General features: G+C 40.8%; 1 protein-coding gene across 2 annotated transcripts in view; it reads left to right on the top strand.

Annotated features, from left to right (window-relative positions):
* The window catches only part of fstl4 (follistatin-like 4), a 176,973-nt gene that overhangs the window by 35,233 nt on the left and 114,481 nt on the right, over nt 1-27,259 (top strand). The window lies entirely within an intron of this gene.

The following is a 27,259-nucleotide window of genomic DNA, read 5'->3' as shown; positions in this document are numbered from 1 at the left end:
CTGGTGCTTGACAATGGTCTATTTTAGTGGCTAATCAATTTGAGCTCTGATCATATTTGTTTTCTCCCGACTCGGCGCTTACACAGCATTTTGTGTGGCAGCTGCTTTAATATCAGGCGTGTGACTAACCTGATCAAATGAAGAAGCAGCCCGACGTATGCGGACACACCCCCCCCCCCTTCACCTCGGCAACCCAAACCCCGCCCATGCCGCTCCAGCTCCTATGTCCTATGAACACCATCAGCTAATATCTGCAGCATTACGAAGGGAGACAAGCCACCAGGGAGGATTCAGAGACTCGCGTTGGTCTCCCTCTCTCTCTCGCTCCACCCCCCCACCCCCCATTCCCCTCTCTTTTCCCCTGTCCCTCTTTCTATCTGCCATGTAAACATACCGTATGTACACAGAGGTGTGTGCTCCCCCCCCCTCCCCCCTCCCCCCTCCCCCCCCCCCCGAGTAGTGATGCCACTGCTATTTCAGTCCACAGATCACAAACAGGACAGCGTACAGCTCAGCGTTAGCAAGACCACGGCGAACGTTAAAAGGCACAGGCGCAGGGAGGGAGGAGTGAGTTGTTGACACACTTGCATTTTTAATGCAGGAATACTGACCCCACAGTGAAGGTCAGGGGCTTTTTAGGTCTGGTGTCTTAAGGCCTTTACACATCAGGATCGAAACGAATGAACGAAACGAAAACAAATTATTTGAATTCCCTTCTTGTCTATTTTACCATGTACATCAAACGCAAACTTTAGTTTTGTGGTTTTGCGGCCCTTATTTTATTCGCTTCAAGGTCGAATTTTACAGCGAAACTTTTTGCTTGACCAACGTCAGAAAAAGGAGTTACGTTATATCCACAGCACCAAACACCCATTAATCACAAAGCGGCAGTATAAAATCCACCAATAACAGTGCCCTATTTAACTTCTTTTAAATTACCTTCATAACCAAACCTGGAAATACGCCCTAATAGGCCTTTTGCTTTACTATTGAGTCGCCAAATTAACTATGATTATGTTTTACCTAAGACAAGCTGCTGGGCGCTGCTCCTGGTCAATCGGCTCCCTGAAGTTGGTCCTCTCCCTCCTCAGGTGTGGTGCTAGCATCTCCAGGAGCGCCTCTAACTGTGCCACAGACATCCTGAAGTAGGTGCGGAAGCAGCCGTGATATAATTTGAGCTACTGGATCAGACGGTGGGATTCACTGTAATCTGATCGCCTGTTCAGAATCTGATGTAATCTTTTTTTCACATTTTGTGTGAGCAAAATTAGCCTCAAATCGTCATTGCTTGAAGTTGACTATAACGCAAATTTTTTGCAAAACTGGGTCACGTCTGATGTGTATAGTTTTAGTGTGAAACATTCGCCAAACAAATGTTATGCTTTTTCGTCTCGTTTATTCGTTTAGCTCCTGATGTGTAGAGGCCTTTTAAGTCTGCATACAGATGACACCCCGTACCCTCTTTAGTTGGCTGCTTCTGACCAGGGTGCGTAGGGAATAGAACTTGCAATCTGGGATTCAACCCCGGTCTAGCCAGGCGGATTGGAGGGGCGAGTGGAGGGAGGAAGCCTAGCGAAGGGCCTTCCCTTGGGACCCTCTGGGGCTGTGAAAGGAATAGGGCTGGATGAGGGTGATAACATCAGCTCTTATCACCAGTTGCATGGTTGACTGCAGTCAGCGGTGCATTGTACAGGGCTGCGAGTGTAGGCCATGATATATCACAGACACTGTTGGGAGAGGAAATGTTGTAGTGATTGGCTTGGTGATTTCCCTTTGAGTGTTATTCTATTCTCTCACACAGGAAGTTTGTTTTTCATGTGAGACCAGCTTATTTGGGGAGCAGAAAATTAAAACATCCGAGGGGGGGTAAACGAGAATAACCTTTTCAATTCATTCTAGCCATCGCAGGTGTATACGTTTGATTGACATCAGGGTCCTCCCCAGTGGCGCTGCTCTTTAAGCCACGTCATAGTCAAGTCACCACGACAAGGTTAATACCAGGGAGTGTCACAGCCAGTCAAGTCACCACGACAAGGTTAATACCAGGGAGTGTCACACCCAGTCAAGTCACCACGACAAGGTTAATACCAGGGAGTGTCACAGCCAGTCAAGTCACCACGACACCAAGGTTAATACCAGGGAGTGTCACAGCCAGTCAAGTCACCACGACACCAAGGTTAATACCAGGGAGTGTCACAGCCAGTCAAGTCACCACGACACCACGGTTAATACCAGGGATTGTCACACCCAGTCAAGTCACCACGACACCAAGGTTAATACCAGGGAGTGTCACAGCCAGTCAAGTCACCACGACACCAAGGTTAATACCAGGGAGTGTCACAGCCAGTCAAGTCACCACGACACCAAGGTTAATACCAGGGAGTGTCACACCCAGTCAAGTCACCACGACACCAAGGTTAATACCAGGGAGTGTCACAGCCAGTCAAGTCACCACGACACCACGGTTAATACCAGGGAGTGTCACAGCCAGTCAAGTCACCACGACACCAAGGTTAATACCAGGGAGTGTCACAGCCAGTCAAGTCACCACGACACCAAGGTTAATACCAGGGAGTGTCACAGCCAGTCGGAACTGGGAGCCTCCAATGGGCAGTAGAAATTGTCCTAGCATCCCCCTGGTCATCTGAAGTTGGGCACTGGCGAAGCATTCCTTTGTGTCCTAACAACTCACTCTAGCAGAAGGCTAATTGGGGTCGCTAGCCAGAGGAGGGTTGTCCTCCAAGAGAGTTGGTCCAGGGAAAGTGTTTGTGAATGGCTTGATGGATATGTTTCAAAGGACACACGTCCCCGATCTTTGTCTCTCCTGGACCCGTAGGGAGTTTCTGAATTAAGACAGGTCATGACTGTTAATTGAATGTCAAGACATTTGAAAAAAGAAAGGGGTAAAAAAAAAAAACTCTACTATGACCAATGGATAAATACATAAATGCTCCATGAGTCACGATGAAAAATATTGTAAAATATTATCAAAAGGCAATATACTTAACAAAACAAAGCACACACACTCACAAGACAATAACCATGCAGTCAGGATGAATGTTCCCTCAGAGAAGAAACACTGTTTTTACTCCGGTGGTTGAAATCAACCTTGAGTTTTTTTTTTTTATGTGCCCATGATGATGGCCAGCTACTACATGAAAGCAATTTCATCCGCCACTGAGATCCTTCACTGACAGGAAATCACAGGGCATCTATTAACAGTGACAGAGTCTGGACAGACGCATGGAGGCACCTATGCATAAATCAAAGCCCTGGCGAAGTTTTAATAGGAAACAGAACAGCATAATAAATAACACAAGTCAAGCGTTTACTGTTACTAATGATCTTTCGATTAGCCATTATGAGGAGCAAAAGTGCTGCGAGTCACTTCATTATGTCTCGGCGTGGGCCGTTGTGGGAAAGCGACGCGCGGAGAGACGTCACTACGAGAAGAGGAACCGGTCATGTGGAAGAGTTGCCGTGGTTAATATGTCCCCGGCTCTGCCCACATGACGCAATAGTACTAAGGACAGGATGCTGGGTAGATGCAAGGTTATTCCAAGAGCACATTGAATCAGTCACATTTATTTTATGAAGCCCTTTTTACCTCAGCCGTTGTGACAAATAACCAGCCAATCTGTTAATCAGCATTTAAAGGTGAGACATTTTGTTTAATCTACTATTAACTGCTGCTTTTGTCGATGTGCTAGTCAGGTAGGCTGTTAGGTTTTATGTACCACACGCTGCTTGGCATCTTTTCATCGTCATTTGACAAATCATTTGACAATATTAGCAGCATGTTCACTATCCCCAACACTTCTCAGATAACATGCAAGGCCGTTGTCTGCATAAAACAATAATTTTATGCAGAACCTAAACCAAAGGGTTCTGGTGTTGTTTCTCACATGCCTGTCAGTGCTGTTTTCTCCCCTCTGCTCAGTTTATTTTCTCCTTGACTGCATGCCTTGTTTTCCTGCATGCACTCTCTCCACTGGCTGAATGAAGCAACAAGATTGCTAGCAGACAAACACGTCCCAAGAACAAGGCACTCAAGGCGTTTTCTTTGCCGTTCGAGGGATGGAGAAAGCGAGAGAGAGAGAGAGAGACATTGCAGTGTGCCAGTATTTAGACGTATGGTGTGACTGTATCATTGTATCATTTCCTTCCCTCACCCTTATAGCCTGGTCCTGTGGGAATCTTTCCTGCCAGAGGACCTGTCAGTGTGAAAGATAGAGAGAGACAGGGAGTGAAAGATAAAGAGAGAGAGAGAGAGAGAGAGAGAGTGAGAGGGGGGAGGCAGAGAGTGATGGTGTGGATGTGCCGTGCCGGTGCATTCATGCACTCTCTTCCTTATGTGTGTTCAGTAATTGGTGTGTGTGTGTGTGCTTGTTTTTATTACCTTGTGGGGCCATTTTGTCCCCATAACTATAGTAAAACCTGAAAAACATGCCTCGTGGGGACAATTTTAGGGGCCCCATAAGGGAAAGTCAATTTTCGGGTCAGAGTTTAGGTTTAGGGTCAAGCTTAGGTTAGGCATTACATCTAGTTAAAGTTTAGGCATACATTTTACTTTACTGAGGTTAAAGTTAGTGTTAGGGTTGGGTTTAGATTAGGGTTAGGTTAAGGTTAGGGTTAGGTTTAGAGTTAAGTTTAGGGCAAGGGAGCAGGCAATTTAGGTTTTCAGGGCCCCATAAGGATATAAAAATGTGTGTGTGTGTATGTGTGTGTGTGTGTGTGTGTCAGAGTGGTGAAATTAGTTTACCCCTCTGACTAAACTATGCCAAGTAAAACATTTTTGGTCTGGCCTTCGAGACCTCAACCGTTCCACTTACCCAGCACCCCTTCCTCACCTCCCAAACTCCATATTGATTCATTTACTTGTGTATTTACCCTTTCATCCATTATGCTGTATCTTTCCCAGTCTGAGCAAGTTGTATACTGTGTGTCATCGATCCAGTTCACAGCGTATTTTCACACACAGCGGGAGTATATCACATATTAAAGGGATTTACGGTGGATACAAGCCAGTAAAAAACAAAAAAATCTGACAGCATTTACGAAATGCAAATGCTCTGAGGGCTTCGGATATACGTGAGTCTCTGTGAATCATTTGCATGGTTAGACAGGCATTCCCTTTGAATGCTTTCCCCGAAAATATAATGGACCCGTAAAAATGACAGGGGATATTAAATGGAAAGCGTGGAAGGAATTTGAGGCAGAAAGTTGAACCAGACTGAAGGAAGTCAATTACTAAGCTTTTTTAACATAAAATGTGTGTTTATGAACATGAATCAAATTGATTGGGAAAAATGTGTCAGTAATGTAAATTATGAACTTATTCATATGTTTTTCATCTAGAAAGAGCACGTACTGCCTAAAAACTGTAGTTGATGGCTTGATTTTCCAAAATGTTCCGTTTTCTACTAGTGAGTAAAAGAGTTTTCCTCTTGTTTAACAATGTCACTTTGTGTGTGTTTCAATTCAGTGAATAGTTTTATTGGCGGGATTTAGTCATAGAAAAAAAAAATATGGTAATACACTGTAACTGTGAAATAATTTTAAATGTAGTCCTGATGGATCAAAACCTGGATATGTGAGTTCATATATTATCTTTTTTTATATACAGTATATCATACAGTATATCTTATAATTTTACAATACCTTCTTTACCTAATACGGCACACACACATGAAAAACAGTAACGTGAATTACCATGATAACGAAACGTATAGTTTTATTTCACACAACAAGACGATACACAGAGAGCAGGAGAGAATGTTAGAAAGGGGTTCTTGGGGTCAGTCAGCCAGAGGTGCAGAGCGCTACTGGGGAACACGTTCCCACACTTCTTTTGCAAACTGTTGAACCAAATAATACTATTTCAGTTTGATATGCTGGGAGGGAAAGGACATGGGGTACTGGAAGAATGTCATGAAGGACTGCAGATAAAACTGAAATACTAAATGATAGTGAGACAGCAGGGTAGAAGTAATGGACTACACGTCAAACTAGAAGCATTGCACATTGTTTGTGAAGTTAGGAGGGTTTCCACTCGTGCAAAAAGTAATGTAGTACATCAGTTGAATGACCTTTTCTAACTGAGAAAAAACTAAGGTATCGTTATGATATTATGTAGGGAATGGAAGAACGGAAGAAGGGAATTAATGATGCATCTCACCCTACTGTACCTGTTTCCTCCAGTGTGGCTATACATCATGTTACAAAATGTAATGTGTCCGTTCTAGTTTTTGTGGGATCTAAGCTGCCAATCAGTCTGTTTTCAGCCAGTCATATGTGAATGCCTTCATGGTTCCGGTTTGGGATATTCTTGTGGTTGGTGGAGTTGCAGGAGTTTAAGACAATGTTAATCCATTGTTCTCAACCATTTTTATGGAGTGAGCTGTACATGTAGTTCACAGTTGTTTATGTAACATGGACTATAGCCAAACAGTAGCCTGTTTTTCCATGTTGATAAGACTAGAATGCTTGAATTCAATCCTCTGCTCCGGACATTGGCTCATTCATGTTTAACTGAGGTTGTAACATTGGTGTCCTAAGGAAATAACAAAAAACAGAAATAAAATTACTTAGATTAGCAGGCTAGCTGTCTGCGGTGTCTTAGTGGCAGATTGGTTAGCCTGTGAAGGGACTGAAAATGCTTGGTGGTCTAAAATTAAAGGAGTTGGTCGTGGACAAGTGTGGCGAGAGAGGTATTTTTGGGTGAAGGCTGGAAGACATGCCTGATGGCTGAAGTTCTTTCTATGCCTGGCATGGTACTATAGGAGATTTGTAAGGGCTTTCTATGCCTGGTCTCGTTCTATAGGAGATTTGTGAGGGCTTTCTATGCCTGGGCTCGTTCTATAGGAGGTTTATAAGCGTTGCCCCTTTGAACTGTCTGCCGAGTAAAGACCAGGCCTTCTGATGGACTGCAAAGTGCCAGGAGGCTTTCCCCACCACAGAGGGGAAACCGCTGGGTTTTCACGGCCATGGCCTATTTCACAAAATGGCCTGCGGTCTCCCAACCAGGAGGTGGAGACCGTGGTTGCTGACCTCACAGTGGGTATGTTCAGCAGGTTTGGCAACGCGCAATCCATTCACAGCGACCCGGTTAGGTCCCGTGTGTTTGCCACAATGTGTTACCCACCGGTTCTACACAGCACCCTTACGACTTCACTTCAACCCCAGACAAATGGCCTTGTGGAGCAGTTCAACAAAACTATGGGACAGCAGCTGGCAATCATCCCTGCCAAACACCAGCATGACATCAATGTTCTGCACCGTTATCCAAGACCTGACCTCCTGCACACCTGTCCTTCTAATGCCTGGGAGGGATATTTAATCAATATCATAAAATCATATTGATTAAATTGTTTGCTTTGTACAATACATTTTGTGTGTTATTGCATGTTTATGTAGCGATAATAACCTTCGTAAAGGATCTTTGTTCTACCAAGACTACATACAGTGGGGAGAACAAGTAATTGCAAACAAAGTTTTCTGTACCAAATATTAAGTTCTGCTTTTCTGATGTATCAAATACTTATGTCATGCAATAAAATGCTAATTAATTATTTAAAAATCATGCAAAGTGATTTTCTGGATTTTTGTTTTAGATTCCTTCTCTCACAGTTGAAGTGTACCTATGATCAAAATTACAGACCTGGCAGTGTATCAAATACTTGTTCTCCCCACTGTATATCTCATGATGGTGTTATGACAATATTAATATGCATTATGACAAGTTATGTCAACTGTTATTGCATGTTATGACTTGGTTATGATAGCCTTATGATGCTATGCGTCCTATAAATTGTTACCTATAAATGACCCTTCATATTCAACATGGCATGGCTCACCTGGCTTAGGGACAAAATAAGGCCAGAAAACTATAAACCTGTTTCCAAAAACGTGACACTGCGTAAAATGAAAAAGAAAACAAAATGCAATTATATGCAGATCATGTATCTCTATATATAAAAAGAAACAACATATCAAAAGTTGAAACTGAGAAATGTTATTGTTTTTGGAAAAATGTATTTGATGCTAGCGACACATTTCCAAAAAGTTGGGACAGGGGCATGTTTACCACTGTGTTGCACCACCTCTTCTTTTAACAATACTCTGTAAATGTTTGGGAACTGAGGAGACCAATTGCTGGAGTTTTGAAAGTGAAATGTTTTCCCATTCTTGCTTTATTCAGGATCGTATTTTTAATTTCATAACGCACCAAATGTTTTCAGTGGGTGACAGGTCTGGACTGCAGGCAGGCCATTTTAGCACCCGGACTATTTTACTATGGAGCCATGCTGTTGTAATTCATGCAGAATGTGGTTTGGCATTGTGTCTTGCTGAAATAACAAGACCTTCCCTGAACAATATGTTGTCTAGATGGCAGCATATGTTGCTCCAAAACCTGTATATTATTGTTCAGCATTAATGGTGCCTTCACAGATGTGCGAGTCACCCATGCCATGTTTACTAATGTACACTCATACCATCATGGATGCTGGCTTTTGAACTGTGCGCTGACAAGACGCCAAATGGTCCCTCTCCTTTTTAGTCCAGAGGACACGGTGTCCATGATTCCCCCAAAAATATTTCACATTTTGATTTATCAGATGACAGGACTGTATTCCACTTAGCCTCAGTCCATGTTAAATGAGCTTGGGCACAGAGGAGGCGGTGGCAGTTCTGGATCTTTTTTATATGGATTCCTGTTTGCATGGTAGAGTTTTAGCTTGCATTTGTGGATTCAGCGACTTACTGTGTTCACACACAGTGGTTTCTGAAGTGTTTCTGAGACCATGCGGTGATTTCAACTTCAGTATGGTGTCTGTTTTTAATGCAGGGACGCCTCAGGGCCGAAGATCACGACCATCCAATATTGGGTTTTGGCCTTGTCCCTTGCATCCAGGGATTTCTCTGGATTCTCTGAATCTTCTAATAATATTATGTACCGTAGATGATGAGATCCCCAAACTCTTTTTATATTTTACATTGAGAAATGTTAAATTGTTGCACTATTTGCCCGCACAGTCTTTCACAGAGGGGTGAACCCCTCCCCATCCTCTCTGGAATTTTAATACCCAATCATGTTACTGACCTGTTGCCAATTGACCTAATGTGTTGTGTGATTTTCCACTAGGTTTAGATTTTTAGCACTACACAACTTTTCCAGTCTTTTGTTGCCTCTGTCCCAACTTTTTTTAAATGTGTTGCTGGCATCCTATTCAAAGCGGGCATATAAGTTTCAACATTTGATATGTTGTCTTTGTACTATTTTCTATTAAATATAGTGTTTAAATGATTTGCACATCATTACATTTGGCTTTTATTTACATTTTATGCAGCGTCTCAAATTTTTTGTACATTAAAAATGCAAATCTTCTCTATCTGTTTTATTCAAAGGACTGTTGAGGTCCCTTTAAATCCTCTTGGACCTAAACCCCCTTTTAAAAATCTATTTTTATCTTGTGAAGGACTGTTATGGCTAATCAGCAGGTGACGGGCATGCTTGATCTGCATTTTTTCTAATAATGTTCTGTAACCTGTCGGTTTAAATTTCTGACCAATTACGGAACACCGATTTGTGGTTTATATTTAGTTTGTTTACTCCACAAGATTGTTAATTAACCTAAAGTACTGAAGATATACCTGTTCAACACTGACACACACATTGTTAATTAATGGATTGTTTACAACTTAAATCACTCATTTCAGACTATAGGCAATATTACAGAAATCCATGCTTTGTTTAAACATTTCTGGCACAAATTCTATTTAAGCTATGGAACTGATATGGAAAATTTTTAATAATGCAAAAGTAACATTGATTATGAAGCACATCAAATCACTTTCCATCATGTTCTGTCATATGACAGCCGGTTGGTGGTTCCAGTTGTTGAATCCTGAAGGGGATGTTTGTCATGAATGCTTTTGGAATAAGTGCCAGCCAGGGAAACTAAACCAAAGCATGGATTAATGTCATACCTTGTCCATATACTGCTTGCAGGGTAAAGAAACCAATATTTCATGTTGAATTATCTCTGGAAATGTCTTTTCGCCTGCCAGGTTATGTCCAATCAGTTCAAATTATGGAATGGATCAAGGAAATGCGACAACGCAAGGTAGACAGTTTTTGATGCAGCCCTGGTGCAGGCTTCCATCTCTGAGAGAAAGGATGAAGGAAAGAGAAGGGGAAGCTAGATACTTTAAATTTAGTTCTGGCATTGGCTTCCATCTCCATTCCCTGGCCCTGGTGCCGATGGCTGTTTTCACCACCTCCATTTTCTACTGGCCTGTAAGGTAGAGGTGCTGTTCAACCCACCTTCTTTCTGTAACACCCTTTAATGTACAGTGTTGTCGCAATGTGCAAATAAAGTAAGATTGACGAGGGAAAATGAAGTGAAAAATATTTGCTTCACTGGTTTACCTTTTCCCATGAGAGCTGGGCACACATCTTTGTGCTGTGATGACACAGTAGTATTTCTATTAACAGATGATTTGATGTTTGATTTGATTTCAAATTCCTAATGACTGTATGATCTGAAGGAAATATGTTTCTAATGAGATCATACATTTGTCAGGAATTTAGGAAGTGCAGCTCTGTTTCCATCTCATGTTGTGGGCTGTCTTCTCTCATAATCAGTTAAGCCTATGGAGGCTTTTTCAGTCTTATGTCTAATGGTTGAATGGCCTTCTCTCTCTGACAATGCCTAGACTGAGTGTTTTCATTACATTAGTATCATCTTGCAATTCATGTCTATGCCTTTCTTTTCTGTAATAGTAAATAATCACCATTGCAAAATAACTCAACCCCTACTGAACTCAACCCAACTCTTAAAGTAACCACATTGATTCACATTGCTTGCTTACATATCCTGTTCCTTCTTCTGTCTTGGAAGTCAGAATAGATTTTAATATGCGGTACTTGGTTCATGATAGTCTGCAAAGTCTGATAAGGGTCACATATGTAGGCACATACTGTATTATAAACACTTATATGACACATGACCGCCCTGCAGGGTCTCCGTTCCACCCCCGGTGTCGGGTTCGTCAGGCTGGTAGTCTGACAGAAGACGGAATGACTCACAGCGTAATGGAGCTAATGTGGACACACGTGGATAGCCAATGGAGCTGGGCGGGGCAGGGCTGCGCCTCATACAAACTTTATGATGTTGGAGCCCGGCGTCTCCCCCAGCCCACTACATGTCGCTCGGCGGTGCACTCGTTTTAACCCTGATTTCTGGTGAATTATTAATGATCAACAGGGTTAGGATTTGCTTTTAGTGCTCCCATGTGGGGGGGCCGTGGAGCTAAGCGCTGCATCTGCACTCATAATATCATCACTCACAGAGAATAGACTCTCTCTCCCGGCTGCTCTGCCAAACAACTTTCGCCCAAGTAATGCGTCTGTGTATGTGTGAAGGTGGCTTTGTGTGTCTGGGATGCGGTGCAGATGTGTACCGGCGTTTTGAGTCGGCGGACATTCTACTTCCTGTCCTTTCCTTCACAATGTCTTTCAGAAAGCACCCTTCTTTCCTCCGTCGACTTCCTCCTGTTGTTTGGTCCTACTCGTTGATGCCTATGTGTTAAACTGGACCATATTCCCTATATAGTGTACTATACTGGGACTGGGGCCGATAGGACCACCATTTGGGACGAAGACAGGGGGACTAAATTGAGGTTTGGGTTTGGATGACAGGTGTTTGAGTTCTACCTTGGGTGCAGACCAGAAAATTGTCATCCTGCCACCTTGCACGTAAACAATTAACATAAGAGTGAAACTGTGCTCTGACCGCTTCAGGAAAACGGCTTAGGACTGCTGTGTCTAATTGGCAGCGCGGCGCATTGTTTGTGTAATAGCTAGAAATAATGACTCTGCACCTCGTCGCGATGGTTTCTACAGTACAGTGGAAACACGCTGGCCAAGTGCAAAAGCTGATAGCATTGGTGGTCTTTCAGCAATGACCCAGACACTGTAGGCAGACCGGTCCCATGACATCGTGTGGCTCATGTGATTGGTCTTGGCTCCTGCAACAACACAACTGTGGGTTCCAGTCCCATGGCGACCAAGAACGATGTGTGCCCTCACAACCGTACTTCATTGACTTGGTGCTGTGTCAAACAGAGAGGTCCTCATGTTTCCCATGCGGCACATAATGCAACTAGAAACAAAAGGTTGGGGTTTGTTAAAAAGAAATTACAAATAATAATCTGTTTTTTTTATATCTAATTATCCACACTATTGCATGTCAACAGTTAAACCTCTTAGCCTGAGAGGAGATTGTGTCGTTTAGATCCTTGTGTCTACAACTGTTTTTAAGTACTAAAAGCAAAGTGCTGTATTTTACCCATGCTCGCTTATTGCATTAACATCTTGAACATCTAAACTATTGATGTTCTGTAAAGAAAGACTTGCCCATAAAACATACAATATGTGACGGTGAAGCTGGTTTACATATCCTTTTCCGCACCATACCTTTATATTTCCAAGTATTGTTGTGGAAGGCTGTTCACGTTTCGGTGCTAGGGGGAGGGAAAGAGCTTCTATTTTCTTGTGTCCCTTAGCAGCAAGTCATTTTCTCATTGCTTTCCTTCATCACTTATTCACAGGGGCTATCTATTATGTATTGTGATCTGATTGAGAGTGAGTGTTCTCCGTTCTGGCCCTTTCATGAACCCTCCTTTTGAGTACTGGCTTAAAAAACACACATTTAGACTGACCTCTGAGAGGTGTTTTGCTTATAAGTTATATCAAAGTGATCAAATGACTGTTCACTGAAGACGGGAAAGTAGATAACACAGCTTTGATGATTTGAATGTTTGAAAATGTATACTGTATTAATTCAGATAAAAAGATAACCTTAAGACATTGTTCTGACAAAGTTTAGTGGTGTCGAACATTTTAACAATGCCCATTTCCCTCAAAATCCCTAGCTAAGGCCATGGTTGACTGGATAATGCATCAAATTCACAATTATAAACAGTGTTTCCAAACCTGTAGGCAACAAGCTATGGAATATTGTGTAAGTAATTTGGGACAAGGGGTGTGGAATACAGACAATACACCACATCTCAAAGCTTTTAGGCACAATACAATAAAAGCAAAAAACTAATAAAAAAGCGCCCCTCAACAATCACACTTATCTCTGCATGTGAGTGACTTATTAAAGGGAGTTATCTTTGGGTCAGAGGACCTTTCTTAAGGAAATAAGGAGTTATCACAAGAAGGTCTCTGGGTTTGAGGGCTTTATTTAAGGAAATATAGAGTTATCACAAGAAGGTCTCTGGGTTTGAGGGCTTTATTTAAGGAAATATAGAGTTATCACAAGACGATCTCTGGATTTGAGGGCTTTATTTAAGGGAAAAAGGAGTTATCACAAGACAGTGTCTGGGTTTGAGGGCTTTTATTTAAGGAAATATGGAGTTATCACAAGATGATCTCTGGATTTGAGGGCTTTATTTAAGGGAAAAAGGAGTTATCACAAGACAGTGTCTGGGTTTGAGGGCTTTTATTTAAGGAAATATGGAGTTATCACAAGACGATCTCTGGATTTGAGGGCTTTATTTAAGGAAATACAGAGTTATCACAAGACAATCTCTGGATTTGAGGACTTTATTTTAGGGAATAAGAAGTTACCACAGGACAATCTCTGGGAATAAGGAGTTATCATGGAGTTCAGTGTAAGGCCAATATAATCCAGTAATCTTTTGCTACTACCTACATACATGCAGTTGAATAGTGAAAGATAAGGTCAGTCTGGCACATCACTTTATTGAAGGCCCACTTTATGCTCTGATTGGCTTGGGCAATCAAATATTTTAATAATTGTTTTTACTTACTTGTCCATTCGCATGGCTGTTCTCCCATGTTATATTGCTACCGCATTTTCACAAAATGCATCACGCTACATCATTCCCAAACCTTCTTTGAAAGCATAAAAATGACCATGTCAGTGCTGTATGTACTAGCTCAATAAAAAAAAACAGGCAAGCCTAGTTCAGCCGGCCCGCAATAGAAAATGTTCCTTCCCCACAAATAGCGGCTATGTATTTTGTTTGCCACTGGCCGTTTTAACAGCGTATTAGCCAGTAATAAGATTTAACGGTATCTACTAACTTACTGGAATAGTCATAAGAATTGAGCAATGGTTAGCGAGTCATTTCATTTCAGCTATTTCATTTCATGGCATAAGAATCTATTTTTTTCTTTCATGGCAAAACAACATACTTTTTTCTTTCATTTGTGAATGACATTTATACAATAACTATCAATAAAGGCGACGATCACTAACTTTTTTTATCAAGTGAAAAGACGAGAGAATCTGGGAATCTAGAATAAATAATTAATAAATGTCATTGCTCTCAATAGATTCAAATTTAGGTCATCAACATGAGAGGCATTGTCTTTTAACCACTATGCCACGGAATTACACTTTTCAGCAGTCACTAGACTCCATTGAGGATTGGGTTAAACTGACTAACGTTTCTTATTAAGTTTATCTCCACCGCAAATGGCATATATGAACTGTATTGATTTTACCACTGGGCTTTTTAACAGCTTATTAGCCCGTAATAGGCTTACTAGTATTTACAAATTTCCTAGGAATAATCATAAGAAATGAGCAATGGCTTGCTAGACTGAAGATGAACTATTCCATGCCAGAAACAGTCACAATATAACTGTATACAGTTTCAGGTTTCGGCCAGCAAGGTTTTCGTCAATACGGAATAATTCACAATGCGTACTTCGCTTCGTCTGCGAACTCGGGACCTAAAGTTCACAAGTCCACTTCTCTAACCACTAAGCTATTTAACAAGGGGTAGTCAGTCAGGCACTAAGTCAGTCAGTCACTCAGTAAGAGACATTCGCTCTTCTTACGCGGTCCGGCAAAAATAAGGAAGTAAGTAAACATTGTTTCAAGTGGCTAAAATGTTGTCAGTTCCACTTTAAGTATATTTTTAGGATCCCCACTAGTTTATGCCCGGGCAGCAGCTTCTTTTCTTGGGACAGCCTCCCTTCCTTCAAGTCTCCAATCCCCAGCCAGCATCTCACCTTTTCCACCTGCATCTCTTACTGTAGACACATCCAGCGGTGAACTTTCTGTGGTGGTCCCTCTGATGCTTGCCCTCAGCACAACCAACCCCCCCAACTCTGAGTCTCCCCAGACCCCATTACTAGTGACAGGTGGCTGTCAATACATTGTAGTGTACAGTCTGCTTTTGGAAATAGCTCTTAGAAGATTTTTCAGACCTGCAAAAAATGAATTCCTAGTATGTGAAAACCTCTTGCATAGAGACAATACTTTTCTTTTTTCCTGATAAGATCAAACATCTTACAAAACCACCTATGTGTATATTCATTTTGCTTGTCCTAAGAAAAGGTTTCTTGTTGTGTAATTTCGATATTAAATCATTTCTAGGTACCTGAGCATTTAAAACTAGCACGACTGCTCAATCAGAGTGCCCCTATAATGCCTTCCTTGTATTTGATATTAAATTAAAATTTGTTTTCGAGTTTAAAGAACTAGAAAATGTTGTGCAGTTCTTTCAATAGGTTCTGTTTGTCATTGTGGTTTTTGTTCATCGTTGTAATTCGATAACAATGATTCCTGGCCATCCCATGATGCATCACAAATGCCCTGAGGCAAATCATAATTTAAACATCTGACAGGTCAGAAGAAAGATGTGTATATTTTATTCATTATTTCTAATTCTGGCTCTTTGAATATATCTTTTCTAAGGTGTGATACTGTATCTACAGCGGCTCCTTCAACAATAGTTTACCAGTTCTACCTGTTAAGAGATGTTTACAGTATGTTTTATTTCTATTGTTTGACACACAAAGTACCTTGTTAGGGTTTAAAAACTCCAGAACCCTCTGGAACAAAATAATCTCTATAGAGTTATAGAGCTCTTTAGAAATGTCGGTTGATGAATTTTTTTGGTTCCAAAATGAGCAGGTTGGAGTTGTACGTTATATTGGTGGTGTGGATTCTGCACCACTCTTTATGCACACCGTTCCCTGAGGACACAGAACCCATTTAAGACCAGCGGACAAAATGGCTCAATACACTGTAACAGAGCACATTGCTCTCTTTCTCTCTTTGAAATAATCTCTCTACTCTCTCTCTTATGCCTTCTCCGTTTAAACTGCTCATCAGCAAAAGTAACCAACTATTGAAGAAACGTTTGGTACACAGTATCCCCAATAACCTGCTGTCAAAAAATTATAACAGTACTCACTAGATCTTGTCTGGTGAAAGTGAGAGAGCCAGAGAGTGTGAGAAATAGAATGAGTGAGTGAGAAATGGGAATAAGTGAGGGAGTGATAAAGAGATTTAAAGAAAAAGAAATAGAAAGTCTGTGTGTGTGTTTGGGACTCCCAGCAGCTGAACTTCATCTGAACTGAAGTAGACCCAGGGGACTTACTCAAAGTTCAGAGAATGTCTCAGAAAACAGACCAAGTGCATTACAGCTATTACAAGTATGAAATGGTGGTGGGATTTTTGGAAAATGGCACCCATTATTGAAATTACTCACTTATTTTGCTGCCAAATCTGCAGTACCCATTAATGAAATGACTTGCATATTGTGATGCCAAATCTGCAGTAGGTTTACCCTTCTCATTACTCTTGACAGCTTAACTTTGGAGTGATGCTGGCACTCTGGCTTTGTTGCTCTTGGGTGAATCATACATAATGTGAGCACATATGGTTATTAAGTCCACCGGCTGTTGAAGAGATGATTGAAAAGCCATATTCCCTGTCAGGAATTGCCTATAAACATAGTTGATTTAAAGCTGTCAGTTGCCAGGTTACATGTTCTGGAGGACAGGAAGTATTGTACTGGTGGATTACACCTCATCGAGGTTGGGTAGTAATGGATTACATGTAACTATTGCATAATTGAAATGGAAAAGTATCTGTAATTCATAATTTTTTCGAATGTGTACACGTTTCTTCTTCCCAACCGTTGCCACGATGATCACTTTGCAGTTGTAGCATATTATGGCCCGTTTTGCCAAACCATTCTGCTTCTTAGCACAATGCTAGCTCAACCAGGAAGGTGTTGCAGGCACACATGCAATGGGAGGAGATTAAATTCCCCAGATGCCAACAATGACCAAACTTGCAGGTGCCTGACACACCATATAATAGAAGGTTTCTGGGTCAGCGACTGTCAAAAGGTCCATACTGTGATACAGTACTGGCATACGCTTTTACACTGCTCTGGAAAGGCAAAGTCGAACAATTCTCATAATGTGAAATTCCTGTATGAATACACTTCCCCTCAAACCAACACCCGGATTTTATATTGTTAATGCTTTGACATGGACATGAGAATAAAGCATAGTACAGAAAATAAAGGAAACCAACGTAGTCTTAATAGGACACTGGGCTACCATGAGCCACCGGAACAGCATATTGCCAAACCCCCATGTGATGTGCGAGAGAAGGCAAAGCCATAAATTTCAGCCGGCAATCTCCAAAAGCCCTGGGATGAGCGGAAGCTGTGTCAGCACAGAGCAGGGAGCCCCGTTTGGCTGGGCAAGGCTGCAGACAGATCAATATGTTTACAAAGTCACTGCAGATTTGTCTTTTTCAGGAGCATCCCGATGCTTCTGCGCATGTGTGGATAACATTTCACAGTGCGTGCCATAAGGTAGAATCCACAGGTTGGCTGTGCAAATGTTTGTTCACAGAATCTGCTGTGGAGTGTGTCCACTAGTTTAATGACAAAAGCTAAATTACAAAATAAACAAACATGTAAATATAGATTATCCAAAACAACATTAATCTTTTTTTTTAACTCAAGGAGACACACTATATTAATCAAATTTTTACTATGCAGAATGATGCTGAATGGATGTTTCAACGGTAAAACGTGAAGAATGAATGTCAATACGTTGATTGAAAGCGGAGGTGTTTTTGTCTTTAAGTTAGGTTATACTATGCTAAACTTTTGGGTTCTGTTAGGCTATTGTGGAATGCCTTTATTATCTGATCTACATTCTGTTGAATATAGAAGACAAATGTAGGCGCAGAGAAGAAACGTGCAGAATGTGTTTCAGTCACGCTCCGAAGCTTTGAGAAACTTCAGATCCTACAATGTGAATCTGTAGCAACCTCTAGGTTAAAGAGGTCTAGTGTTATGTTATATAGTGTATGTTCATGTTTTTATAGAGATAAGCACTGTGCACAAACAGACACTCATATTAACTTATACACAAATACATACTATGTATCACACACATTCATACACAAACACTGATAAATATATAAATGCACACGCACATAGCCTACACACACAAACACACTATACAGACACAGTCCTTTTGTTTTGCCTTAACAGGAACATTTAATTCAAATTGGCCAAAAATGTACTGTGTGGCTAATTTATTTCTGTGACAGCTGTATAGGATGGAGTGCGAGACATTTCTTTGCTTTCACACCATCATCCATTTGTATAACACAGCCCACTACACCCCTGAGATACAGCTGGACTTGGGCTCTTTTCATGATACACCATGTGTTTTTTAATCACCTCGGCTGTTGCGCAGGATTGTGCAGAAAATGCATTGGAGGCTTTTTTCCAGTGTTGGCCTAGCTGTTGGCCATTAATGTGGAGAAATGAGAGTGTGTCCTGATGTAGACTGATGCTCAAGGCCTAGTGATTCTGGGAAAATAACATTACAGCACCGGACCAACATCTCTGATCCTGAAGATCCATCATCAGCATTTCAAGAGACTTTAACACACTTACTGCAAGGGTGTACACGTGCACGCTCACACACACATTTCTAACCTGACTTAGTAGGGATATTAAATTTGATTGTGGCAAAAAAACATCTATTTTATCAACCTGAACTCTAAATCTAACCTCAACCTAACCCTAACCACAGTAACCTAACCTTTTCCTAAATGCATCAACCTGACCCCAATTCTAATTTAAGTGAAACCAGAAATTACTGTTTCAAACTGGGACAGGAAAAATTTCCCCGTTAGTCACTTTTTTTTGTTGCTAATTTAACTGCAGTTTGGGGACTTTTGTCCCCGTTTTTAAAGTGTCAGGTGTGTCTGTAGACAGACAGGTCCCCAGCTGCCAGCATGTCTCTCCATACAAGTCAAGGCCTTTAGAGCCGGCAGGAAGATGGGAATTGAATGATCAATAAAGCCCTATCAGCCAAGCCAGCCAGACGAGCCCAGTGACATTTGATCAGTAGCCTTTTCACCTGTGTTCCTTTGTCTGATGTTGCTGACTTTAGAGCCAAGCCTCGCACATCTCCCCACCTGGCCTCCTCTCTACTCCATAGTCACTCCCGATCTGCTTTATTTTCTTCTTTATTCTGTTTCACTACTTATTTCCAACCACTATGACCCCAGTTATTGTTTTGCATTTAACCATAAAAGTGATCTGCCTAGTGCACTCACACCAAAGTGCAATTCTGGGTAAAAAACACTGCTGACCTGACAGACCAAAACAAGACATGTATCAAGTCAGAGTTTGGTTTGTCTTGGTCTGGCTGCTGTTTGGATTGCAAAGCCTTGATGATTTGTTTCTATCTTTCCTGAGACATACCCTTTCTGGAACTGTTAACCAACAGCATTTGCCTGCATTTCTAACATGACATTCAAATCAAAAGTGGGCAGTAACAGAGATGACAAAGCCTTTCTATCACAGGTGAAACAGTTTTTTAACAACATGGCAGAACAATTCTCTAAAGCTGTATCAGTGGCATTAGCTTTCAGCAATCACTCACAAGAACAAACTACTGGTTATTTATGATGTCATACTCTTTCGTCTTAAAAGGTGAAGAAATAATGTTGGTCTAATGTGTGTCTGGAAGAGAATCTAGATGCAGATGAAAGTAAATTGATGAAAGAAAAAAAGTAATGCAGAAAGAGTGACAATCAAGTCTGACTTCTCAGGTGATTGGTTGAGATATTTCAAGCTGAGAGATCCTGTGATATAAAGTTATATTACCATACCAAGATCAATGATGAAAAAATACTTTGGAGTACTGTGAAGGATATTATGGTCAAGACACTAAATTTATCTCTATCGTTCATTAAAGTGAACAGGTCATCAATCATTTTGATGAATATTTTACTGAGAATGTGGAAAAACTCAGATGAGAATGACAATGAACCGTGAACTCCCATATTCTTCTTCAAAAGATTTGATAATTTATGTACAGTGGATATAAAAAGTCAACACACCCCTGTTAAAATGCCAGGTTCTTGTGATGTAAAAGAATGAGACAAAGATAAATCATGTCAGAACTTTTTCCACCTTTAATGTGACCCATAACGTGAAAAATAAAATTGAAAAACAAACTGAAATCTTTAAAAGGGGAAAAATTAAAAGATAAAAACTCACAATAACCTGGTTGCATAAGTGTGCACACCCTTAAACTAATACTTTGTTGAAGCACCTTTTTGTTTTATTACAGCACTCAAGCTTTTTGGGTAGGGTCTATTAGTATGGAACATCTTGACGTGACAATATTTGCCCACTCTTCTGTGCAAAAGCCCTTAAAATCTGTCAGATTGCAAGGACATCTCCTGTGCACAGCCCTCTTCAGATCACCCCACATATGTTCAATTGGATTCAGGTCTGGCCTCTGGCTGGGCCATTCCAAAACGTTAATCTTCTTCTGGTGAAGCCATGCTGTTGTGGATTTGGATGTGTGCTTTGGGTTGTTGTCATGCTGAAAGGTGAACTTCCTCTTCATCTTCAGCTTTCTAATGGACGCCTGGAGGTTTTGTCCCAAAATTGCCTGGTATTTGGAACTGTTCATAATTCCCTCCACCCTGACTAAGGCCCCGGTTCCAGCTGAAGGAAAACAGCCCCAAAGCATGATGCTGCCAACACCATGCTTCACTGTGGGTATGGTGTTCTTTGGGTGATGTGCAGTGTTGTTTTTGCACCAAACATTCCTTTTGGAATTATGACCAAAAAGTTCAACCTTGGTTTCATCAGACCATTACACATTTTCCCACGGGCTTTTGGGGGACATGATGTTTGTTTTTGCAAACTTCAGCCGGACTTGGATGTTTTTCTTTGTAAGAAAAGGCTTCGGTCTTGCCACCCTACACCATAACCCATTCATATGAAGAATACGGGAGATTGTTGTCACATGTAGCACACAGCCAGTACTTGCCAGAAATTCCTGCAGTTCCTTTAATGTTGCTCTAGGCCTCTTTCTTCTCGTCTTTTAATCAATTTGGGAGGCACCTCCAGTTCTTGGTAATGTCTCTGTTGTGCCATATTTTCTCCACATGATGATGACTGTATTCTCTGTGTTCCATGGTATATCTAATGCTTTGGAAATAATTTTGTACCCTTCTCCTGACTGATATCTTTCTGATGCTTTGGAAGCTCTCTGTGGACCATGGCTTTGCTCTGAGATGCAACTGAGAAAATGTCAGGAAAATCCTACTAGAACAGCTGAACTTTATTTGTGATTAATCAGAGTCAATTTAAATGATGGCAGGTGTGTAATGACTTCTATTTAACATGAGTTTGAATGTAATTGGTTAGTTCTGAACACAGCCACATCCCCAGTTATAAGAGGGTGTGCACTCTTATGCAACCAGGTTATTGTAAGGTTTTTATTTGTAATTTTTCCCCCTTAAAGATTTCAGTTTGTTTTTCAATTGAATTGTTCACATTATAGGTCACATTAAAGGTGGAAACAGTTCTGACATGATTTATCTTTGTCTTGTTCTTTTACATCACAAAAACCAGGCATTTTAACAGGGGTGTGTACACTTTTAATATCCACTATATGTTATATTTTTACTGTGGATCCCAGGAAGAGGAGCTGCTTTCGTAAGAGCTAATGGTGATACAGATTCATAGAAAACCATAACAATGACAGAGATGAACTGATGTTTTGAATTTGGGCAAATTAGTGTGAGAAAGGTGGAATAGCAATTGTTGTCTATCACTAATGATGAATCCCTTGGTAGAAACAACCTTGATGGAAAACTAGAATAGTTGCAGAAAGTATAGTAATCAAAGACTAAAGAATCAAATGTGTTCACAGGCGAAGAGGATGGTAACGTAATTCCACTACCTTAACATGGAAGAGCACCATTTGTAGGCATTAATAGCCGGCCACCCAATTAGCTTCCTGCTCTTGTTAAATGTGCTTGACCTAATACAATTATTTTTTTCAATTTAATAATATGTAATCACTGACTGTCTTCATGCATGCAGAGAATGACACGCCTTAGTCTACTACACCAACTCAGATGACCAGTGTTTCCCCCATTTTATTCCCGAACAGTTGGGGATTGCGGGTTGACACGCCGGCATCAACGGCACAAAAGGCTTGATGGGTGAAATACTACAAAGTCCTCCCTGTACACAAGTCCCTCTTGCCTGTCAGCTTTATTTTCTCAACATTATTTGTACTCACTCTCAATTTTCCATTCTCTTAAACTGTTCATGCATCGCCTCCCAGACTCCTAATAAGAGTCAATAGCTACTAACTCATGAGGCAATATGAATTCCATGTACAGGATGGTGTGTTGCATTGGTGATTAAAGAGGGGGTAGAATATATCCAGTTTTTCTGGATGTTGCACACAATGCCCCATGAGTTCACATTATATCTGTGACTTTACAAACAGTCCTGAGTATTTTGGTGGTGGGGAGGGGGTGGATTTATAACAAACCAAAGCTAATGAGCACAAGGAAATTAACAACAAAAATAACATTAAAATAAGCTTTTTTATATTAGATATATTCTCTACATTAACTCAATCATTTCTCAGTGTGCTCCACTTTCTAATATTTTTTACCTTATGTAAAGTGTTATTTAAATAGTAATTTTGTTTTGTTTATATTTTTCCCACAGTTTTTTTTTACAGTGCACAATACACACTATACAGCTCCGTAAAAAATTAAGAGACCAATGCACTTTTTTATTTCCTTTCCAATAAAGTCAAAGAGGAAGTGAGGAACAAAAGGGTTAAAATTAAGAGACCACTGCAAATTGAACGCCTCTGTTCCTCACTCAAAACTTTCTTTTTCAACCTATTTGGAAAAGTAAAAAAAGTGGTCTCTTTTTCTGGAGCTGTATATACACATGGCAGTCTTATTTTAAAGGCACAAGATGAAAATCAGATGTTTAATTGTTGCTGTCAAATGTATATAACGTTTCACCACAGACAAAAACCAGAGGTCTTGTTGTTGCTGCCAATTTTTTAATTTTGCCTGTGTGACTATTGTAGCTGATTGCAGCTATTGACTTGTAGCTAGCTAGCTTCTTACCTTTGGTTGTCAGTCAGACAATGGCTACCTTTTTGTATTAATGACAACCACTTACTGACAGCTCAACATGCACGTGCACAGACTCAGCCAGTACTTCTCTGAGGCGGCGCATCACAATTTAGCAGTGATGGGGTGCCACTGTTTTTACAATAAGAGGGAAACATTGGATGACTAGTGCCTGAGTAAAAGCATTGGTAATAAGATGATAGCTGGAGCTGTAATGTTAGATTTCAATGCATTTTCCGTTCTACTGAAATAAACTCACTTGTTAGGGCCTCTCAGAACCTACCATCACATGCTTGGGGAGTTACTTGTCTATTAGAACTCACAGGGCCAGCTTCGAATACATAAATTAAGACTTCATAATTATGCGGACGTGATTACATTTCTTCATGTCATTCTGTGTTGCCTGTTATGTTTGTGCTAGCTGCATCGTTTTTCTTTTCAGCAGAAGCATGAGAACCAGGTGGTTTAAGCAGGGGCATCGTTTCAGCAGTTGCCAAGGTATGGCAATGTAACATGACGTCAAGGACCTACTATGTTATTGAATACTGTTTTAACAGACATGTAGCTCTGTCACATTCACAATGCCTAATGTTACCATGTAATGCCCAATTTTGAGAGTACAGTGAAAACGCCTTTCTTCGTGTCTATTTTGGCGCATATTTCAGCATCACGGACAGAGGGCGGAGGTTTAATTATCATTAGTCATTTGTTTGAACTTCACAGAAAATAAAGAAATGTATTGAATTGCATGCTAATTCCTAATGGGTGTTCAAATGCAGAGGGGTGATTCAAATGCAGCAACATTTGGCACAAAACAGGCACATTTATTGTACTTTCAAAGTTTGGTGTGACCACACAGGCTGATTTCAGTCGTCAATAACACGAAAATCCATTATCAATGAAGGCACAAGCCGCATACATGTCCCCGGCACTTGTTGATGCCCCTCCCAAGTGGCGGCAAGCGAAACAAAATGTAGTCAGTAAACACAGAATATTCAATCCACATGTTGTTCATAATAGATGCTGGAAAATCATCTGCCGTTCCTTGTGGGGTACTGGCCGTGGCATGGTTGAGTTTGCGAGTCGGTTATAAGCATTGAGGCTAGCAGTAGCTGCAGATGTAGTCGCCAAGACTGAGCAGGGGGCACTGGCAGCTGCTCAGGAACAACAACTTGCCCTACCGCCCCACGTGACTGCATTTCAGATGATTTACTTTACGTTTTGTGAAAAATCCATGAATTGACAGGCCTATTTGTTTTCTTTTTATCTCTTGTTCGATGTTCATTAAATAATCACATAGATGTTTGGCTCCTTTTTAAATCATGATGATAACAGAAATCACCCAAATTGCCCTGATGAAAAGTTTTACCTACCCTTGAATGTTTGGCCTTGTTACAGACACACAAGGTGACACACACAGGTGAAAATGGCAATTAAAGGTGAATTTCACTCACCTGTTGCTTTTTAAATGGCAATCAGTTTCTGTGTATAAATAGTCAGAGTTTGTTAGCTCTCACATGGATGCCCTGAGCAGGCTAGATACTGAGCCATGGGGAGTAGAAAATAACTGTTAAAAGACCTGCGTAACAAGGTAATGGAACTTTATAAAGATGGAAAAGGATATAATTCGGGGATCTCTTGATACCAAGCCAAGGTCAGGTAGACCAAGAAAGATTTCAGCCAAAACTGCCAGAAGAATTGTTAGGGATACAAAGAAAAACCCACAGGTAATCTCAGGAGAAATACAGGCTGCTCTGGAAAAAGACAGTGTGATTGTTTTAAGGACCACAATACGACAATACTTGAACAAAAATGAGCTGCATGGTCAAGCTGCCAGAAAAAAGCCTTTACTGCACCAGTGCCACAACATATCCCGGTTACAATATGCCCGACAACACCTTGAGATGCCTCACAGCTTCTGTTACTGTAGTTTGGTCTAAAGTGAACAGAATACCATCCCCACTGTGAAGCATGGTGGTGGCTCACTGATGTTTTGGGGTTTTGTGAGCTCTATAGGCATGGGGAATCTTGTGAAAATTGATGGCAAGATGAATGCAGCATGTTATCAGAAAATACTGGCAGAATATTTGCATTCTTCTGCACGAAAGCTGCGTTTGGAACGCTCTTGGACTTTCCAGCAAGATAATGACCCTAACCACAAGGCCAAGTTGACCCTCCAGTGGTTAAAAAGCAGAAAAAGGTGAAGGTTCTGGAGTGGCCATCACAGTCTCTCGACCTTAATATGATAGAGCCACTCTGGGGAGATCTCAGTTCATGCAAGATGACCAAGAGACCTTGCATGACCTGGAGGAATGACCTGCCAAGACGAATGGGCAGCTATACCACCTGCCAGAATTCGGGGCCTCATAGACAACTATTACGAAAGAATGCACGCTGTCATTGATGCTGAAGGTGGAAATACACAGTATTAAGAACTAAAGGTATGCAGACTTTTAAACAGAGGTCAGTTCATTTTGTTCTTTGTTGACATGTTTTGTTTCATGATTGTGTCATTCTGTTATAACCTACAGTTCAATATGAATCCCATAAAAAATAAAAGACGTGTTTTGCCTGCTCACTCATGTTTTCTTTACAAACTGCACCTTTTTCTTTCCTTTCCAAAAAAGTTGAAAAGGAATGTTTTGAGTGAGGAACAGAAGCGTTAAATTTGCAGTGGTCTCTTTATTCTGACCATCCTCACTCAAAACCTTCCTTTTAAAAGTAAAACATATTTTGTTTCATGATTGTGTCATTCTGTTATAACCTACAGTTCAATATGAAAGTAAAAGGTGCAGTGTTCTCAATTTTTTCTGGAACTGTATGTTAACTCTGCATTCGCAGAATTTTGTGCCTTCGACCTGTTAGTATTTAGCCTGGTCCTGAAATAAAATAATCAAGATTCCCATTAACATTTATTTTTCATTTCAGAACTAGACATAATCTTGGTCTGCAACAACAGGCCCAGACAGTACTGTTCAATGGAAGCTTTTTAATGTTGGAGATATAATGGGCGGTGTCACTCAGAGCAATTGCCTTTAGTCTTCTGAGTTTTTACATAGAACTTGCCACTTGTATTACAAGAAGCTGGAATGGAGATGTATGCTGATGACCTGTCAGCACAACCTGCAAGTAGGCTGTGGCGAAGCCAAGAGCCGCTGTCCGTTTCTGAATGGGATTCTCAGGAAACATTGGATCCTTTATACTGTACATCTCAAACTAAGAGCCATGAATTTGGGTCAAAGCATTCTCCAAGAACTGAACCTTGACTAGAGTTATACATAAAGTTTGTGGTGATTGAGCATGTTGAGGAGGGTGAATTTGGCGGATTGGGGGTTGTTATACCAGTCAAGTTGTTGACACACCTGTAAAGATGGGGACAGGTATACAGCATGTCTGTATTAATAAGACTCTGCGTTTTTCACACAGTGGTCCATTGTAGTAGTTAACCAGGCTCTAGTTTTGATTGAACTCTGCTACTATCCAGCATTATGTTCATGTATTGCGAAGATGGAACTAGTAAATATATAGCAGCTCAAAGCAAAGCAGCAGGCCTGGCCTTTAACTGCAGAACTAACATTAAAATCATGCTTGCTTCTTGTTCTTGGTTGAGGGTTGACTAGAGAATAACTGCTTTTCTTCTAGTTTTTATGAAAATTATTATTGAATGAATAAATGCATCAGTGTACTTTATTTGTCAAGTTTTCTGTAGACCACAGGAAGTATTAAATGTATAGTTAGCAGTAAATATATACTATTTATTTGGTTTCCATACTAAAACACCCTTTAAATGAAAGTGTTTATTTAAGAAAGGCCAGTGTCGTTTTCATTTCCAAACCAAGGTACACGTTCTTTTCTCATCATGACTAATAAATGAAAGGCGTTCTATCTGTTACCAGCAGAAAGAGCACGAGTGGCTCATAAACAGAGGAGGCAGTCATACCGGTACACAGTCTCACTTGATTAGC

The sequence above is a fragment of the Esox lucius genome, chromosome 7 (genome assembly GCF_011004845.1).
Source record: "Esox lucius isolate fEsoLuc1 chromosome 7, fEsoLuc1.pri, whole genome shotgun sequence".
Classification (NCBI taxonomy): Eukaryota; Metazoa; Chordata; class Actinopteri; order Esociformes; family Esocidae; genus Esox; species Esox lucius.
Note: the sequence above shows the minus strand (reverse complement) of the source record. Positions and strands in the feature narration are given on the sequence as shown.